Source organism: Carettochelys insculpta, chromosome 8 (assembly GCF_033958435.1).
Source record: "Carettochelys insculpta isolate YL-2023 chromosome 8, ASM3395843v1, whole genome shotgun sequence".
Classification (NCBI taxonomy): Eukaryota; Metazoa; Chordata; order Testudines; family Carettochelyidae; genus Carettochelys; species Carettochelys insculpta.
In genome coordinates, this window is record NC_134144.1 from 3,305,811 (window position 1) to 3,315,535 (window position 9,725).

The 9,725-nt window shown below is 43.6% G+C and overlaps 1 protein-coding gene across 3 annotated transcripts in view; it reads right to left on the bottom strand.

The window, feature by feature from the left end:
- The window catches only part of TRPM8 (transient receptor potential cation channel subfamily M member 8), a 63,514-nt gene extending 59,411 nt beyond the window's left edge, over nt 1-4,103 (bottom strand). For all 3 annotated transcript variants that reach the window (XM_075001392.1, XM_075001391.1, XM_075001390.1), the window contains exon 1: nt 3,970-4,103. The gene's annotated coding sequence lies outside the window, so the exon portion shown is untranslated. The remainder of the gene's footprint in view (nt 1-3,969) is intronic.
- Nucleotides 4,104-9,725: the final 5,622 nt, after the last annotated feature.

The following is a 9,725-nucleotide window of genomic DNA, read 5'->3' on the forward strand; positions in this document are numbered from 1 at the left end:
TGTACTATGTTCTCTGAGCATCTCACAATCTCAGCTATAACAAGACGTCCTGTGGCACCTTATAGACTAACAGAGATATTGAAGCATAACCTTTCATGGGCAAAGACCCACTTCATCAGATCTGAAGAAGTGGGTCTGCCCACAAAAGTTCATCATCTAATAAATTATTTTGTTAGTCTTTCAAGTGCTACAGGACTGGTTGTTTTGTTATGTGTGAGTGCAGACTAACACGGCAACCCCTCTGTGACTATTCACCATGCAAGGCAGTTTCAGGGCAAACACTTAAGTATTACCTAGTAACATGGGACAGCAGTCCTGCAGGTGAGACTAAAGCACCGGCAACATGCACACCCGTCACAGGGTTTAAATACTACATATGCTCTGGTAACACCAATACCTGTTCTGAGCAAAACTAACATACTGGGGACATGGTTTGATCTCCAGATGGGAAATTGTCAGTCCCTAGCTAATGCCTAAAGCCTGGGCAAGAGCTGGCCTCCAGCCTGCCCGCCTCACAGAAGTATTATTGGAACACATGCAGCTGGATCTTACCTAGCTTCCATCTAGCTAGCACCAAAGATGGCCTAGGACCCTGTCCTGCCGCTCCATCTAGGTGCAGGTTCCCTACCTTCATTTGTGGAGAGCTGGAGTAATGACAAGCAGTGGAACTGACCAATAAGATTTCACCTACCCCCCTTCAGAGATCCAGGCAGTTTGAAGAGACTGGTAACAGCTGCTTGACTTAAATGTAGAGGGGCAAGAACCTGATGGAGGGGGACGGAAGAAGTCTGGGTCTGGGTAGGCAGAGACTGGGACATGGACCCAGGGAAGCGGGGAGAGCCATCAACTGAATGAGGAGCACATGAAGAACATCTGCCTACACACCAATCACTACAATGTCGGGGCCCGACAAACAGCCTCCTTCACTGCCCTCCCTAGCAACTTCAGAAAGCAACTTAAACTGAGCAATGATCATCTGAGGCCCGCTTTTGCCTCTTTACTCTAGCCAGCCCCTCCCTTGGATCCACCGGCTGTTAGCTCTAACCTCTCCCATCCCCTCCCTTTGTCTCTCCTGTTCTACAACAACCTCCTCCAAAAAACCACCTTCTGAAAGGGTTTAAACAAATCAAAACAAAAGCACAGGCCTTGGAGCTCTCTTGACATCAGCTGCCATCGCACTGAATGGGATAGTCCTTCGCCTTATTCTTTGGCTTCTCAAGTTTGAGAGAAAGCTCTTCCAGGCAGGAAATCTAATTTATTCTTGTTGTATAGCACCCACAACAATGTAACCCATTCTCCATTGGCCCGATGCACTACCTTCATAACCCTGATAGATTATATGGCATACATATATAAAATATATTTATATCCTTACTACTCAGATTACTAATATTCAGTAACCAAGATGCTCTGTAATACAAGGCTCATTACAGTGATTTAAATAAACCCACTATGAAAGACTCTTCCAGAAGCAATTTTTCAGGAACCTTATTAGTAACAGAAATCTAACTGTGAGTTTTTCTACATTGCCTCTGCTCTCACTCCAGTCTGCTAGCTCTTCAGCTCAGAACCCGGGAAGAAAACAGCCAGTTTAGTTCATAAAAAATTCACATTCCATCTAATTTGCCATCTATGACCTGCCTCGTGTGTCTGCTTTTATAGCTAGAAGCATTAATGACGCGTTTCTTCCCTTTTTACCCAAACTGTAATTCAGTTTAAGAGGTAACAACTTGCGTGACTTCTCGCCACTTGTGTGGTAACAGTGAAGAGGAAAAACAATCTTTTCGTAACCTCTGGGGACAATATATGTGATTCGTCTTGTCTCCAGCTCAGACACTGTTTCTCTGTTGCACGGAGGGAGAAAACCACACACAAATATTAGGATGACAAAGGATTACAGGTGGAGAAGCATGGGGAAGTATGTAGCACTTATCAAAGTACTATTCAAACACCACGTACATTGCAGACATTACTGAGGTGATACTCACAACAGACCTGCAAGATAGGTCATTACTGTTTTTCCCTCCCCACCCCCATTTCCATTCCAACTCATTTCAACCTCTGGTCCTAGCTCACTTCTGAGGTTCTCAGTGGTGCAATCCATATTTCCGAGTTGTGCCAAAAAGGCGCCCCAGGAAAGATGTTTAAGAGTGTCACAGCGTGAAAGACACCAAAGGTCAAAATGAAGTTTAGGCCCTGTGGAGCCACACTGATTGTGAGTGGGGTGTGGAGGCCCATTGGTACAGGTTGTACCCCTCTAGTCCAGCACTCTCTGATCCAGAAATATGATTTTAGTTAGCGGGACGACCACTGGTCACAGGGGTGGCCAAGTTTCTTGTGGTCCCATATAAGTTTGTTTCCAGCCACCAGTCCTGGCTCTCAGTGTTCTGTGCTGTTCTTTAGCTGTAATTTGCTCCTAAATGTCTTCTGAAAGCCAACCAAGCAGTGGCAGTGCTGGTAATGCTGCTAGATCGTACTAACCTCCCATGGTCTGGAAAATTCTCTAGTTAGGCACAGGTCAGGTGCCAAGGGTGACTAGAGAGGTTCGACCTGCATGTCTTTTAGCAACCTAGGGAAAGGCAGTTCCTAACATCCCTTTCCAGAGACTCCCCTATGCTCAACTCTCCAGTTTCTATGCAGCAAACTGTAGAGCACATACAGTCATCAAAGGATGCTCTTAGGCATGTCTATGTGTTATAATTGATATTTAGATCTCAAAGATGATGACTAAATCAAACAACGGAAGTTACACACTTACCCTAACTCATTTTATACACATTAATTCCACTGATGACAATGTCTGGTGCAAACATCCAAAATTAGCCTTAAATTCATACTTTTAAAGCGGAATTCATTATAAGGACCTTGTTACAAGAGCCAGCGTCTTGTAAGTAGCTAACATAACCACTCACTATAACATCATTCTGATACGGTATTAATCTAAACCCCTAAACTCCAATGGTACAGAATATTGTCTTCCATTGTGTGTCTATGGAGCTGTTCTCAAACTGCGGTTTGGGACCCAAAAAAGGGTTGTGACCCTGTTTTCATGGGGTCAGCAAGGTTCCCATTAGGCTCCTGGGCCCATACCAGAAGAAAGAGCCAGAGCCCCACTGTCAAAGACAAAAGCTGAAGCCCCCAAGGGTTTCAACCCTGGGTGGCAATGGTCAGGTTGGAAGACTGCCTGGGGATGAAGCCTTTGAACTTTGGCTTCAGTCCCTTTCTCACCAGGGAAGGCAGGGTGTGGTCAGGCTGTGACTTCAATCCCCCCACCCCCTTTTCTTCCTGGGGCCATGCCATAATTGTTATTGGGAGAAGCAGATCAGACTCCTGAACAACGGCAATACTTTGCCTCAAGTAAACATTTGGTTCAGATTCTTGCTTCTTTACCCTACAGCTGTCTTTCACGAGGAACAGGGGAAACACACCCTCTGTCTGTCACCATCCCAACACAACACCACAGGAGGAATTTAACACCACTGGCATCAAAAGCCACATCTGTGGATTCTCTTTCCCCGTGAAAACAATCAGGATCTCCTTTGTGGAAACCCTAACAGATCAAATATACCTTTGCATTCAGTCATTGGTGTAAAGGAAGGGGGATGACATGGCACCTCGAACTGCACTGATCATTAGTAAGAGGAACACGCAGACCTCCCTGGTTCTTTCATTTAAACTGCCCCTCAGCATTCAGTTTCTCTGAATCAAGCGAACCAACTCAGAGGACTCCTGTGATTTGGGCTACATGCTGTAATCATACGTGGTCCACTCCTCATGGAGCACCAGGCATTCAAGCTCCACGTTCCAGCACCACATGCCGGGGTAGCTTCACTCACCTCACGGGGTCACCAGCAGAAACAGAACCAAAAAAGAGAGCTGTTTCCCAGCCAATAACTCTGTCTCAGATCACAGCCAGATATAACCCATGTCTGTCCCTCGACAAGGGCAGGAGGGGGAGAGGTGACTTACCTGTTTTTTCCATGCTTTTCCAACGTGTTCCCACTATCCACAATCCTGATCAGAATTCATTCCAACTTTCAGATCTGGGAATTCTCAGAGTTTTGATTATTTCAGTCATTGGTGTCTTCTGTTTTCTGTTGTTGGCTCTGCTGCCTAATGAGTGGCTCCCTTCCAGAAACACATGCTCTGTCACAAGTGATACGCAGCTTTCGACTGTTCCAAGGTGAGAAATTAGGGAATCAGGAGACAACAGCTCTTTCTGTTGGCACTGCCCTCAAGCACAGCACCCACTCAGCGCATCCGAGAGAAAGAGACAGTATGTTAAAAAGGAAATACCAGGAAATTCTTGAAAAATGAATTGTAATATATATTATGCATTGTGCGTTCTTTGCAACATGCCTGGTTATGTGCATTTAATATTAGGTTGTACAGGTTGAACCTCTCTAGTCCAGCACCCTGACCAGTGCTGAACAGGAGAATTTGCCAAGCCATTACCAACACTTCCACTGCTTACTGGGCTCTCAGAAGACATTTAGGGTTAAATTAGAGCTAAACAACAGCACAAAACATTGAGAGCCAGGTTTGGTGGCTGGAAACAAACTTTTTGGAACCACAGGAAACTTGACCACCCCTATGATAAGTGGTTGTCCAGCTAACTAAATCATGCTGGAAGATGGATGTTGCCAGATGAGAAAGTGCCAGATTAGAGAGATTCAACCTGTAGTATGGAGTGGGAATGCAAAATCTTAACTAAAAGAAACGAGCAAATCCAGAGGCGGAGAAACTCCAGCAGCTATAGTAAAGTGCTAGGTGTCAGGAGCCATTGTTCTTCTCTGGATTCTGCTACAGCCTCCTGGGATCATTAGCCAACTGCCCTCCTGTGCCTCTCTTCCCACGTGTAAACTAACCATAGTCACCCTTCACTCTCTTTCACGGGGCTGTTGTGAAAAGTTACTGACTGCAAAGTGCTTTGGAAGGTGATGCTGGAGGTTCAAAGTATTAAACCTTGCTGTGCTGCGAATCTGTTGTGCAGTGCTGGAATCTGGCAATCCTTGGCAGTAGTGCAGAAGTGCTGTGCTGTGTTGCTGTACTGCTGTAAAAATAAATAGCCATGAGAGGTGGATTCTCCTTTTAGGGTGTGAGCCGCCTGAGAAGTGGCACAGAAAGAGTTCAGCAACAGCCTGCATTCGGATAGGTCCCATCTCACACTCTGATTCTGCCTATCCACTCCTTTCTCATCGCAGTGCCTGACACATCCAAGGTGCCCAAAATATTGTGGGCATTTCTGACCCTTTCTTTTCTGGTCCCTCAATAATCTACACTGGAAATTTGCTTCAGCATTCACTAGCAGTTCATCTGGAACTCCAGCACAGTTCTGTTACCCAACAACTGACAGTAAAGAGCAGCTGAGTTTTATATTAAACATTCCCCCTCCAGGGTGTGCCAAACCAGGCCCGTACACAGGAATGTCTGTGCCGGAGGTGCTTTTCTTGTACATGTGGACTGTGAATATAAAGGAGTTCGGAACAGTTGTGCAATGAGTGTGCATAAGAGAGGTTAATGAAAAATGTGAGTGGAAACAAAGCAAAACAGCAGCAATGTAGCACTTTAAAAACTAACAAAAATGATGTATTGGGTGTCCCACAAAGCTCATCACTGAATAAATTGTTTTATTAGTCTTTAAAGTGCTACATTTCTGCTGCTTTGTTTTGTTGGAGTAGAGATTAACACAGCTACCTCTCTGTTACTGTTCAACCTGAGTGGAAACAGTAATTGATAAAAATGATTTTGTTATAACATATTAAAAATGTATACCGTAATTAAGGCTTTATAGAAATTACCTTTTAGAATCTTGCAGTAATATCATAAGTGAAAAACAATATTCCAAAATAGTCCTGTCTTTGTCTTCAACAATTTTCAGTTAAGACTATATATAGCCTGGTAGCAATGAGAGAGATTTTAGGTAACAGCAAACCCTGTTGCTAGCGCTCAAGGGCATATAGTTCCTTCTCTGCTCCAGGGCCAGCTCTCTAGGCAGGGAGCTGGCCAAGGAACTACAGATCCCAGGGTGCCTTGGGTTCCCTCATCATGGCCTGTAGATTCCCCCTACCACAGCAGAGCAGGAAGGAAGGGAGAGAAACTGGATGAGGGCAGGGGTTGGTCACACCCTCACACACAGCCCTTGCGATGTTAAAAGAAAATTATTGTTGCAATACCAATGCTCAGAAGTTAGGACATAACAAAACAGACAGACAATCTCCCTAGTGCTACAAAACAACAAAGCCAAAAAACCCTGACACACACACAGCTAACCAGCATATTTTTCCCTAACCTCATTCTCAAAGTGCAAAAACCCATAGTAAGGGAATTTCTCCAAGAAAATGCAACTTGAAGCAGACACCTGGCATGGTGTTTTATCCTGCAGGGATTAAGTTTGGCAAAGTTATTCACAACTGAAAATACAATCTTGTGATTAGAAAGGTCGGGCCATCTGAACAGCCAGCTCTGCCTTACCACCTGTGATGTGACAACTGGGAATGAGGGAGGAAGAGAAACATTCAAAAGGAACAAAGTCTTTCAGATGGAGAGGTCTTTTGGTTAGGGATCAATAGGGTATTTCAGTCAATGGCTGTAGAAATCCAGTGCTAAAAGCAACACACACACAATGAATATACTTTCTTTTTAAAAATCCTACGAGGAAAAGACACTCATGAAAAATACATGAGAAAGCTTCCAGTAATTATAAATTAGCTGAGATGTTCTTTCATTGGCCATTAATTTATATTAATTATTAATCAAGTGCTGCTGTCAAAACCTATGTGCCCCAAAACACTAAACTACAGTTCACTATGTTCTTTAAAGGGGCAGTTTCCACATTTTACTTTATGATAATACATGATGGGCATACAGTTGAAAAGTAACTGGCCTAAAAGTAGAACATGCACTTCATCACTCTGATCCACTCAACTAAATATTTTGCTTTGCAAAAATTCATCAAAGAGTTTGGAACACACCAGTTCCTGACCTATCCTGATCAGATTACCTACTGTGGCAACACCTCCCAGTACACTATGCAGAGGTCTTCTGAGAACAAATGTCCACTAGTGTTCGGTGCAAAGCCAAACTCATTTGGTAAAGTAATGCTTCATACTCTTTCCATTGAGGATTTGGGCTCAAATCTTGATTAGATCCCTTGAGACAAGACACTATTTCCATAAGTCAGAAGAAGTTGGAACACCTAGGTTTCAGGAACTGATATTTTTCCTCTCAGAGCATTAAGCCAACCCACACACAAAATTAGAGATAAGTGGGCTTTGATTTCATAACGAAGATCTTTCTACAGGCTAAGACATTGAAGCCTCTGACTCAAGAGAGCTGGTTCTTTTCCCCAGTCCACCACTAGCCTGCTGTGACATTGGGATCAAGCTGTCCAGCTCTCTGTACCTCTCTCCCACCCTTGGTCTTCAATTTAGAACGTAAATTCTTTGGGGAAAAGAAAACACACAAACAGTCTCAACATGTGAATGCACATGGCCAAGTTCAAAAGGTCTCTTGGTGACACTGCAAAATAAATAATACAAGAGGAGACTAAAAAGGGCCCTCTTCCTTTAAAGGAAACATTTTTTCCAGCTGAAGTACAAGATGATGTTCACTCCCTCTTCCAGCTCCCAAAAGGAAAACAGAAATGCAAACCTGCTGCATGCTCCCTATTTGCCACCCTGTGGCACTACTCTGGTGTTTGTCATCCATACCAGCTGTACATCATGATGCCTCCAATAGGAGCTCCTATGGAGAGTGGGCACATGGTAGAAGTGGTCCTTCCTCTTTTCTTAGCGGTCTGCTGCCCTGTCCCAGTGTCTCTGCAGTAATGAAGGCAGCCCTTCCCAGGGAAAAGGAAGGAAATGGTTTCCCTCCCAGGCCAGGCCAGACTGGTCACGCTATCCCACCCCTACCATTTTTTTACACTGCCATAAAAATGGCAAGACATTAAAATTTGGCCCATTGTGTTATACACAATTGTTGTAGAAGATTCTATAGTAAATGTGCATTATCTAAGTGTGAGGGAACCCCATCCATACTGTACATCTGCTAGGGAACCCATCATATACTGTACAGACTCAGAACAGTATACAGGTCTCCACAGTGACTTTTTCCAAAGGAAAGCCTGGCTAGACTATTCTCAGAGAGAAGATGCTTGGTCAATTTTGTCAAAAGTAATGAGCAGGGGGCACCTGATGTGCTCACATTTTGGATGAGAGGCCAAGCTTCCAGCTGCTTCAATTTTCACAACCCTGGTGTCAGTAGGCTGGCCCCTGACATGGGATATGGGTGTAACTTCCTATAGTCCAAGCCCATCTCTGATGACAGCAGCTAAGAATTAAGAAGCATTCCTTGCTCTGTTCTCACACTTGCCATATCTGTATTACAAGGGGCAGGCCCTGTGCACTGGCCAGAGAGTCCTGAAACACGCAGTACTAGTGCTAGCCAAAGGCTTCCACTGGGAGAATTTTCATTTTGAAAAAATGTCTTTTGCCCCTGAAAGCTTTTAAAAATTGAAGCAGCTGGCAGCTTTTGATTGTGATGAAAATGATATTGTTCTAAGCCAGTCTCGTTCAAAAATTAATTAGCAACACTCCATATATTCATGAATGCTTCCAAGCCATTATTCATTGAAAGCAGAAACACTGTCGAATTTGAGTGTCATCAGCTTGGATGATCAATATTTAATCATGAGTAATCCTTTTCGCCACTGCAGAATCAGTTTTGGATGAATGTGTCTATGAGGACTTGGGTGTTATCTAACTCATTCTGTAATACTTGATATAAACCTTTCTAATCAGAGATAGAAGAACTATAACAAACAGCTTATTCAGTAAAAGTAGTCCTTTCCCCCTTACACTGGATCTTTGTGTAAACAGCACCAGATGTGGAGATAAAATTATCCTCCTTTTCATGTTAAACCTTCAGAGAAGGCTGCAGGTTTCAATAATGTCATTAGGATCAGGTCAAAATACTATGAATATACTGAGACACCACATTTTTTTAAGGCACAGCAATGAAATAATTTGAGCCTAATTCTCTCTCTCTCTCTCTCTGTCTCTCTCTCTCTCTCTCGCTCTCTCTCTCTCACACACACACACACACACACACACAAAGTAATCAATAGAGTTACACATTGCTGTTTACTCTCAGGGGGCGGGAATGTCTCTGTATCTGCTTCTGTGCCGGTGGAGTATGGGGAGATGAAAAGATGAGGTTTCTGCTTGGCTTAAATAAGTTTCCAAAAGCCAAAACCAAAAACGTGGCTTGTTTAACTAGAAAAAGCACCTAGTTAAGTGAGCTTTTCCCAAGCCTCAAAAAAGTTAAGAGTTTGAGTTCAGGTGAAGCTTTTGACCAGCACAATTGTCTTGGATACAATAGAACAGTGTGTGTATGCCAAACTTCTGACCAAAACTACGCCCCCCACCTTAGGTAATCATTATTTCAGCAGTTCAGAACAAGAGATCGGAGGGAATTAGAATCTGCAAAGAAGAAGATCATAGTTTGGGTTTTGCCTCTCCAATAAATGTTTGAGGATGTTCAACCCCAGGATCTTTGTCTGAACCTGTGACCAATCAAACTGAGACTAGAATTTTGCAAAGCACCTCATGGAAATACAAAGCCCAATGTTTTTCTCTCTTTTTGTCAGGACTGAGGCAGAAATCGGGCTCTAGTTTCCACCAGTGTTACTCAACCAAGGTAATCTGATTTCAGGACAGGAAAAA